A 10,574-nucleotide genomic window follows, 5' to 3' on the forward strand; every position below is an offset into this window, starting at 1 on the left:
CTCCTCCCCCATTATTTGCAAAAATTCAAAGCCAAGGCCCCTGTGTACCCCAGGCTGAGTGGCTTACAACAACAGAAATCTATTGTCTCACAGTTCTGCGGGCAGAAGTCTGAAATCAGGGTGTCAGCATGGCCAAGCTCTCTCTGAAACCAGTAGGAGAATCCTTCCTAGTTTTGGTGGTTTGCTGACAATCTTTGATATTCCTTGGCTTGTGTGTTTATCACCCCAGTCCTCTGCCTTCACATTGCCTTCTCCCTAAGGACACCAATCATATTGGATTATGGACCCACCCTCTCATCTATGACCTCATCTTAACTAATTACCCCTGCAAGGACCCTATTTCCAAATAACATCACATCTTGATGTACCAGAGGCTAGAACATTTTTTTGCAGGGGGGAGGATACTATTCAACCCATAACAGCCACCTTTAGCAAGTTGTGAGATCCAGAAGCAAAGATATTTCCCTGTACATTTTCCTTCTTCCAGATGACTTTAACATACATCCTAATATGAAACTTAATAGGAGAATATGTCAATATATCTAAAACTTAGAAGAAAGTACATATTCTTCAGTCATGCATTTGCCAGTTATGTGCCAAATGCTTTAGTTGGCCAGATCGCTGTTCTAGCATTGAAGATACAGTAGTCAGTGAAGCAGAGAACCTGAGGCTGTTGTCCAAGAGGAGATCTGAGTGAGAAGGCCAGGGCTTGGTGATGACGTACATTCTTGTTATGCACATTTCTAGAAATGATTTGTGTACTGAACCTGATACTGAGACACACCAATGTTCAAAAGATAGGCAATATAGGAAAAAACCTATAATTTTTTTCTGATTCTCATCTTTAAAAAAAAAACTACTGTAGAAAAATTTTTTAGGAAAAAATACTAGTAAGTATAAAAGCTTAGAAAATAAAAGTTCCACCACTATTGGGGTGCCTGGCTAGCTCATTCAGTAGAGCATGTGACTCTTCATCTTGGGATCGTGAGTTCAAGTCCCATGTTGGGGGTAGAGTACTTTATTTTTTATTTTTTATTTTTTTAAAGATTTTATTTATTTATTTGACAGAGAGATAGAGAGCACAAGTAGGCAGAGTGGCAGGCAGAGGGAGAGGGAGAAGCAGGCTCTCTGCTGAGCAGGGAGCCGGACATGGGGCTCGATCCCAGGACCCTGGGATCATGACCTGAGCCGAAGGCAGCTGCTTAGCCAACTGAGCCACCCAGGCGCCACGGGGGTAGAGTACTTTAAAAAATGAGTAAATAGGGCGCCTGGGTGGCTCAGTCGGTTAAGCGACTGCCTTCGGCTCAGGTCATGATCCAGGAGTCCCTGGATCGAGTCCCACATCGGGCTCCCTGCTCGGCAGAGAGTCTGCTTCTCCCTCTGACCCTCCCCCCTCTCATGTGCTCTCTCTCTCTCTCTCATTCTCTCTGTCTCAAATAAAAAAAAAAAAAAATGAGTAAATAAAAGTCCCACCACTATCAATTCCACTCCCTGGCGATATATACTGTTTGGAACATATCCTTCCAGTCTTTTTATGATGTGTGTAATCATTTTTAAATTGTCTACTTTAATACCGTCAATGTGTTTTTAAAGAAGAGTATCTGAGAGGCCACACCAGCCTGTGACAGAGCAACTCTCCTATACTAGCGAAGCTGGGAGTGGCCAGAAGGTAGGAGGGTGGGTGCAGCCCAGCAGACGGAGAAGGTGGACTTTTGAGCTCGCCACAACCAAGACTCCATTACTTGCTGTGTGATCTTGACCATTGAACCTCTGTAAGCATCAGCCTCCTTATCTGTGACATGACAATACCGCTATTACCTGATGAAACTGTTGTAAAAATTAAAACGGTGGCGGGGGCAGTGTTGGGGGATGGGACGCCTGGGTGGCTCAGTCGGTTAAGCATCTGCCTTCAGCTCAGGTCATGATCCCAGGGTCCTGGGATGGAGCCCCGCATTGGGCTCCCTGCTCGGCAGGAAGCCTGCGTCTCCCTCTCCCTCTGCCTGCCGCTCCCCCTGCTTATGCTCTCTCTCTCTCTCTCAAATAAATAAATAAAATCGTAAAAAAAAATTAAAACAGAATGATGTATGTAACATACCAGGAAGATGCTTGCTCAGTAAGTGGTGACTAGATATTCAAAATACACTTTTCATTGAGTTAATAATGAGTTCGCTATTTTAAAAGTATAATAGCAAAATCACTAATAATAATAGTAATAAAAGACTTTTTCAGAAAGTATATAGGTAGTGCATTTATTGCAGAAAACTTAGAAAATGAAGGTAAGCTCATACTTTTCCTCCCAAACACACACAAATAAAATTGCCCATAATTCTACCCTGCAGATATAGTGCCTGGTAACATTTTGGAGCATATCCCTTCATTCTCATCTTGCTCAGGCATGTACTTCTTACATAAAAAAGAGCTTTGGTATTCACAAAAATTTTTTTATTATATAGTATGTTGTGTTTTAACTAAAATTAGATCATTTAGGGCGCCTGGGTGGCTCAGTCGTTAAGCGTCTGCCTTCAGCTCAGGTCATGGTCCCAGGGTCCTGGGATTGAGCCCTGCATCGGGCTCCCTGCTCAGCGGGGGGCCTGCTTCTCCCTCTTCCACTCCCCCTGCTTGTGTTTCCTCTCTCGCTGTCTCTCTCTCTCTGTTGAAAAATAAATAAAATCTTTAAAAAAAAACTAGATCATTTAATTTTTCTGAATTTAGAGTTTTTATGTTCTCTATTTCATTTTAATGCAATTCAGTTACATAATTGTTTTAAAGTTATTTTCCTTTAAAGATTTTATTTATTTGAGAGAGACAGAGAGTGCGCACAAGTGGCGGGGAGGGGGGGGAATGGGGAGATGAGGGAAAATGCAGAGGGAGAGGGAGAAGCAGGCTCCCCCCCTGAGCAGAGAGTCCGACAAGGGGCTTGATCCCAGGAGCCCGGGATCATGACCTGAGCGGAAAGCAGATGAACTGACCGAGCCACCCAGGTGTCCCTGTTTTAAAGTTATTGATGTTCACATTATAAAAAGCAAGGAATGGGAGTTAAATCTAGGTCCAAACTGTGTGGCCTCAGGCAAGTCACTTAACTCTTCTGAGCAATGAGAGCATATGAGAAAAAAAAAATACCTTCAATCATATCATAAACAAATTCTCTATGAAATGCTTACATTTAATTTTACATTTTTGGTTCTGCTAATGTAATCGATAACTTTTCATTAGCAGAATTACGGTTCATTATTAATAACTCGAGCTCTTAATGAGTACATTTATCATATAATCAGGGCTTCTTTGGAAGTCTGTATATTCTGGTGCAGCCTACTGTCTCCACAATGGCTTTTGACACATTCAAATAACATTTCCATTTCAACTGATAGATTTGGCAAAGCCACAAGGTCAGATGCAAAGCAAAAGGAGGAAAGAGAAGAGAAAGAGAAGAGGAGAGCCAGTTTCCAACTAACAAAATGCAGATTTGGGCACCTTAACTTTCTTCTTTACAAGGAGAGGGGAAGGGCGCCTGGGTGGCTTAGTTGGTTAAGCGACTGCCTTCGGCTCAGGTCATGATCCTGGAGTCCCGGGATTGAGTCCCACATCGGGCTCCCTGCTCAGCGGGGAGTCTGCTTCTCCCTCTTGACCCTCTTCCCTTTCATGCTCTCTTTCTCTCAAATAAATAAATAAAATCTTTAAACAAACAAAAAAAAAAAAAGAGGGGAAAAGGCCACCAGATGGGAGAAGCTTATCACACACCTCACCTCCAGGTATGTGTTTAAAGATGTCATTCTGTTTGCCCTGTAATTTGTTTAATGGATAACCCTACCATTTAATTGCTTTGAAGAAACTATAGTTATTGCAAGATGTTGGACCCCTCCTAGGCATTCACCAGGACAGTTTATAGGTAGCATACAAGGTTTCTCTTTTTACACCAAAGACCAATTAAAATGAGCTACCAATTAAAATGAGATATATACATATATAAATGTTTAATCATATAACATGATGTTATATTAGTTTCCGGTGTGCAACATAGTGATTCAACAATTACACTGTGGAAAGCTCTCCATGATCAGTGTAGTCACCACACAAAGTTATTACAGTATTATTGACTACATTCCCTATGCTGTACTCTTCATCCCTGTGACTTATTTGATAATGAAGTTTGCCCGTCTTAATCCCCTTTATCTATTTGCCTATCCCCTCACCCCCCGCCCCTCAGGCAACCAAGATTTTATTTTCTACATTTATTAGTTTTTGTTGTTTGTTTTGTTTTCAGATTCCACATATAACTGAAATTGTATGGTATTTGTCTTTTTCTGACAGTACACTTAGCATCATACCCTCAGGTCCATCCAGATTGCTGCAAATAGCAAGATTTCATTCTTTTCTTATGGCTGAGTGATATTTCATTATACACGTACACCACATCTTATCTATTCATCTATCGAAGGAGCCAGGTTGCTTCCGTATCCTGGCTACTTTAAATGATGTCGCAATACACATAGGGGTGCATATATATTTTCAAATTAGTGTGTTCGCTTTCTTTGGATAAATACCCAGAAATAGAATTACTAAATACCCAGAAATAGAAATACCCAGAAATAGAAATGGTACTTTTATTTTAAGGTTTTTGAGGAACCTCCATACTGTTTTCCACACTTGCTGCACCAATTTACCCTCCCATCAACAGTGCACCAGGGCTCCCTTTTCTCCACAACCTCACCAACGCTTGTCATTTCTTGTCTTTTTGAGTCTAACCATTCTGACAGGTATAAGGTGATAGCTCCTTGTGGTTTTGATTTGCATTTCCCTAATGAATAGTGATACTAAGCATCTTTTCATGTGTCTGTTGGCCATCTGTATGTCTTCTTTGGAAAAATGTCTATTCAGGACCCCAGGCTGGCTCAGTCACTAGAGCACGTGACTCTTGGTCTCAGGGTTGTGAGTTTGAGCTCCACGTTGGGTGTGGAGATCACTTAAAATTAAAAAAATCTTTTAAAAAAATGTCTGTTCAGGTTCTCTGCCCATTTTTAATCAGATGATTCGTGCTTTTGGTGTTGTATGAGTTCTTTATATATTTAGGAGATTCACTCTTTATCAGATATATCTTTAGTAAATATCTTCTCCCATTCAGTAGGTTGCCTTTTCATTTTGTTTATGGTTTCCTTCACGGTGCAAAAGTTTTTTAGTTCAATGTAGCCCCAGTTACTTATTTTTGCTTTTGTTTCCCTTGCCTGGGAAACCTATTTCCTGAGACATATCCAGGAAAATACTGCTAAGGTTAATGTCCATGAGTATACTGCCTATGTTTTCTTTGAGGAGTTTTATGGTTTCAGGTCTCAGATTTAAGTCTTTAATCCACTTTGTGTTTATTTTTATGTGTAAGGCAGTGGTCCAGTGTCATTCTTTGCATGTAACCCTCCAGTTTTCCCAGCACCACTTATGAAGAGACTGTCTTTACTCCCATTGTATCCTCCTGCCGCCTTTGTTGTAGATTAACTGACCATAGAAGGGTGGGTTTATTTCTGGGCTCTGTATCCTGTTCCATTGATCTGTGTGTCTATTTTTTTGCGCCAGTACCTTCCTGTTTTGATTATCATAACTTTGTAGTATAGCTTGAAATCTGGTATTGTGGTAACTCCAGCTTGGTGGTTCTTTTTTTTTTTTTAAGTTTTTATTTATTTATTTCAAAAAGAGAGAGAGAGTGAGCGAGAGAGAGAACACAAGCAGGGGGAGCAGCAGAGGCTCCCCGAGGAGCAGGGAGCCCAATGTGGGGCTCGATCCCAGGACCCTGGGATCATGACCCGAGCCGAAGGCAGACACTTAATGACTGAGCCACCCAGGCGCCCCCAGCTTGGTGGTTCTTTCTCAAGATTGCTTTAGCTAGTTAGTCTTTTGTGACTTCATACAGTCTTTAGGGTTTTTTTGTTCTGGTTCTATAAAAACAATAAATATTTGTAATCATCATTAATGGGAGAATTTGGTTAGGAGGATTTAGCAGTCAGGGTTCTTAGTTATAAGCCACAGAAACCAAAGCTGGTTGATTTAAGGACAAGAAGAATGTATTAGCATGTACTGTCTGCTTACAGCATGGCGGGCATGGCTGAGGAACTGAGTTGGAGGCTATGCAACAGGAGTAGTGTCCGAAATGACACCTACAATCCCATCTGCTGGGAACAGCTCTGCTGCTCCTGCTGCCCTCTGTGTGCCAGGTGCACCACCAACTCTGCCATGCTTGGACACTGGAAGCACTCCTGACCCAGATTCAGGTGACTCAGAGCGACAGATGCATTTGTGCAAGCAGGTCACCTGCCATGATCTGGTTACAAAGGAGACTGGGGTAGCAAGGGCCTTTTAAGCTTCAGTACCTGGGCTGGGCCTTCCAACTGAGAGTCATCACTTGGGGAATTCCGCAAGTGTGTGAAGGGATTTGGATGCTGACAGCAAAAGGAAAAGTAATATCACCTACAGAATAGTAGTTGTCCTAATTGTGAGTGTAGTCAGGGCTTTATCTTACTCATTTACGAATAGTCCAGATACGTAAGTGACAGCCAGTGCCAAACATCTTTAACCTGAGCACTTCTAGGACTGAAAGAAAAGGCAGGACTGACTTCCTAGTTATAGGAGATGTGTTCCTGACCTCCAGGTTTGAGATTCAGTAAACATTATTACCCAAAAAGCGTTTTAGTGCAATAATTTCCTGGCCTTACCAGAATAGGTCAAATTTTCCTATTATATGCTCTAATACACCTGTACCTCTTACTGAAACGAGTACAAATGTTTACCAAAAGACATGTACAAGAATGTTCTTGGGGAACCTGGGTGGCTCAGTTGTTAAGCATCTGCCTTCAGCTCAGGCCATGATCCCAGGGTCCTGGGATCCAGCCCTGCATCGGGCTCCCTGCTCAGCGGGAAGCCTGCTTCTCCCTCTCCCACTCCCGCTGCTTGTGTTCCCTCTCTCACTATGTCTCTGTCAAATAAATGAATGAATGAATGAATGAATGAATGAATGAATGAATGAATGTTCTTAGCAGCTTTACACATAATAGCCCAAAATAGGCAATAACCCAGATGTCCATCAACAGTAGAGTTGTAGAGGGGCAGCTGGGTGGCTCAGTCAATTAAACGTCCAACTCTTGCTTTCGACTCAGGGTCGTGAGATCGAACCCTGCTTTGGGCTCCTGGCTCATCGGGGAGTCTGCTTGGGGTCCTCTCCCTTTGCCCCTTCCTCGGCTCACACACGCTCTCTCTCTCTCTCTCCAAAATAAATACATAAATAAAATCTTTATGAAAAAATAACAGTAGAGTAAAAAAAAGAGTAGCAGAAATAAGATTAAATTATGATACAGTCATAGAATACGACAGAGCAATAAAAAAAGGACAAATTGCTGTTACATGTAAAACATGACACAGTGTTGAACAAAAGCCAGACAAGAATGCATACTGCACAATTTGATTTATCTAAAGTCCCCAAACATGCAAAATTAAGCAAGGGTGACCTACAAATAGGGATGACTTCAGGAGAGCCAGTTATTTTATTAATTTATTTTTTTAAGTAGTCTCTACGCCCAACATGGGGCTTGAACTCGGGACCCTGAGATCAAGAGTCGCACGCTCTCCTGACTGAGCCAGCCGGGCTCCCGTTTTTTTAATTTTTTTTTTTTTTCTTCAGGAGAGCCAGTTATTACCTGGGAAGGGGTATGAGGGAGCATTCTGGGATAGGAGAATGTTCTATATACTGTTCTTGATGGTAGTTACACGGGTATATACATATTTAAATATTTGTTTTCCCACATCTGAGATGGCAGATTCTAACCATTTTCTTCACCGTTTCCTCTGTGAGCAGCTCAAAAACAGAAAGTTTACAAATGAATGAACCTGAAAATTATTTTTACCTGTTGACATGTTTTTCCTCTAACATTGTATCCATGTCTGTGAACCGTCTTTGTGCATAGGGCAAGAGGCTGCAGGATGTATGGCTGGTGAGGAAAATACTCTTTGTTAGTAATGTGTGAAAAGCAGCAACCCTTTCCTATTTAAATGGTGTTCGTGACCAGGAAGCCTGCCAGTGTTGTTAATATTCAAGCGTACTCTGTGGATCGTTCTTGCCGAAGGGCAAGCCCAAGTTAAGCAGTGAGACAAAGCTATGCAGAACTGCCTTCAAAAGTATTTGGAAGGTGCCCGCCAAGGGGTTCAGCTGCCCAGATGCAACAGAGTGGGGGAAACGGTCTGCAGCTGTTGGTACAGTTAGTGGTGATATCTTGGATTTTCTTAGAATCCCTGGGGTTTAAGGGCTTGAAAGCCGAGGATGTGCAGATCACATACTGCAAGAGGATGCTTGTCGGTGTCTGTTGTCAACATGCCCGTGTGAGTGAGTGATTCTTCAGGAGTCACTTGCATCGTGCCACTATTTCCCTGCAGGGGGCTCCTTGATTTTCCCCTCTTCTCATGATGAGAAATTGGTACTGCACAATTGGACAATAGAAAGTCCTCTTCATCTTTGTGACGCTCACGTCCTCATCAGCTCACATCTAGGCTGGAATGATTTGCAATGCCTGCCTGGTCTACCCATCTCCCCTTTGTGATGTTAGTTGACTGTGACTCGAGCACCTCCCATGTACAGAGCAGGTGCTTTGCTTACACTACGCGTGAGACGTAAGCACTGTTGTTTTTTTTTCTCTCACAGAAGTTGTTTGCGTCCCATATGCTCATGAACTTTGTGGGAAGTTGGAGTGGAGTGACCGAGAGTACTGGCTCTGGGACCGGCCTCTCTGGGTTCAAATCCTGGCAGTGCCACTTATGTGCTGTGTAACCTTTGCCAAGTGACTTCACCTCTCTGTGCCTCAGGTTTCTTATGGTATAATGAGAATAACATCACTTGCCCCCTAAGGCCTTTGTAAAGATTAATTGAACTAAAACATGTAAAGCGCACTTAGGACAGTGTCTTAGCACACAATGGCGGAGCAAACATTTGCAAATGCTTAGCAAATTTTCACAAAATATGCTTTTTTTCTAACATGGTTGTTTGGTTTATGCCGATGAATTCTCTTTGCCTGTATAGGGTATTTGCTTATTTATTCATCAGTTGATGGATATGGATTGTTCCTACCTTCTGACTATTGTGACTGATGCTGCTATGAATATTGATATGTTTGAATCCCCACTTTCAGTTATGATGGTTTATATACGTAGGAGTGAAATCGCTGGATCATGGGGTAATTCTCTGTTTAATTTCTTGAGGAACCACTAAAGTATTTTCCACAGTGGCTGCACCATTTTATATTCCCTCCAGCAGTGCATGAGAGTTCCAATTTCTCCACATTCTCACCAACACTTGTTACTTTCTCTCTTTTTTTTAAATAGCCACCCTAGTGGGTGTGAAGCGATATCTTGTAGGCAGAGGGAGAGGGAGAAGCAGGCTCCCCGCTGAGCAGGGAGCCCGATGCGGGACTTGATCCCAGGACCCTCGGATCATGACCTGAGCTGAAGGCAGCCGCCTAACCAGCTGAGCCACCCAGGCGCCCCTCATTATGGTTTTGATGTATGTTTCCCTGATGATTAGTTAATGTGGAGCATCTTTTCATGTGCTTATTGATCACAGGCATATTTTCTGTGGAGAAATGTCTACGTAAGGTCTTTGCCCCCTTTTTTATTGTTTTTTATTTTTTTCATTGTCGAGTTGTTAAAGTTCTTTGTATGTTCTGGACTTGGTTTAGTTTTGAACCTGACTAAATCCATGTTTGTTCAGGGGCGCCTGGGAGGCTCAGTCGTTAAGCGTCTGCCTTCAGCTCAGGTCGTGATCCGGGGTCCTGAGATCGAGCCCTACATCGGGCTCCTTGCTCGGCGGGAAGCCTGCTTCTCCCTCTCCCGCTCCCCCTGCTTGTGTTCCCTCTCTCGCTGTGTCTCTCTCTGTCAAATAAATAAAATCTTTAAAAAAATTTTTTTAAATAAAAATAAAAAATAAATCCATGTTTTTTTATTAGAAAAATCTATAAATACAGACTCCAGAAAATAATCTTAACTAGATTATCTTCAAAAGCATAATATAAAATAATAGAATCTGATGGGGACTTAATGTTGTGGGGGTATGTGTACTTCAGTCAACAGGCATGACGGATAGACTGCTGGCTGGCCTGGCCAGATTAGGTAAGGACAGTAGGCCACACACACAAAAATGGCAAGCAACAAAAGTGAAGGCTCTTTTCAGACCTGTGTTTTCTGGGTACCGTGGTACCCAAGCCTGCTGCTGGCCTTTGTACTCTAAGCCCGAGTGTCCATGAACCGGTGGGAAATGAAGGGAGAAGTTTCAGAGGTGTTCCTGGCTTGTAGTGGGGGAAGAAGTGCTCCAGTATGTCATTCAGTGTATCATCCTTGAATTCACTCAGTCAAAAGGGTCTGAAGCAGATAGAGTATACACTTGGTGGACATATTGTAAGACATAAGAGTGAAATTAGGAGTACACTGTAGTGGAGTGCTTTCAGAGACATTGAGGAATGGACATTTAGATATATAAATATTAGCTAAGAGAACAGGAAGTAATTGTTCAGAAGTAAACATTTGGGGATAGAGTTAAAAAAAAATTTTTTTAA

The sequence above is a fragment of the Zalophus californianus genome, chromosome 5 (genome assembly GCF_009762305.2).
Source record: "Zalophus californianus isolate mZalCal1 chromosome 5, mZalCal1.pri.v2, whole genome shotgun sequence".
Taxonomy (NCBI): domain Eukaryota; kingdom Metazoa; phylum Chordata; class Mammalia; order Carnivora; family Otariidae; genus Zalophus; species Zalophus californianus.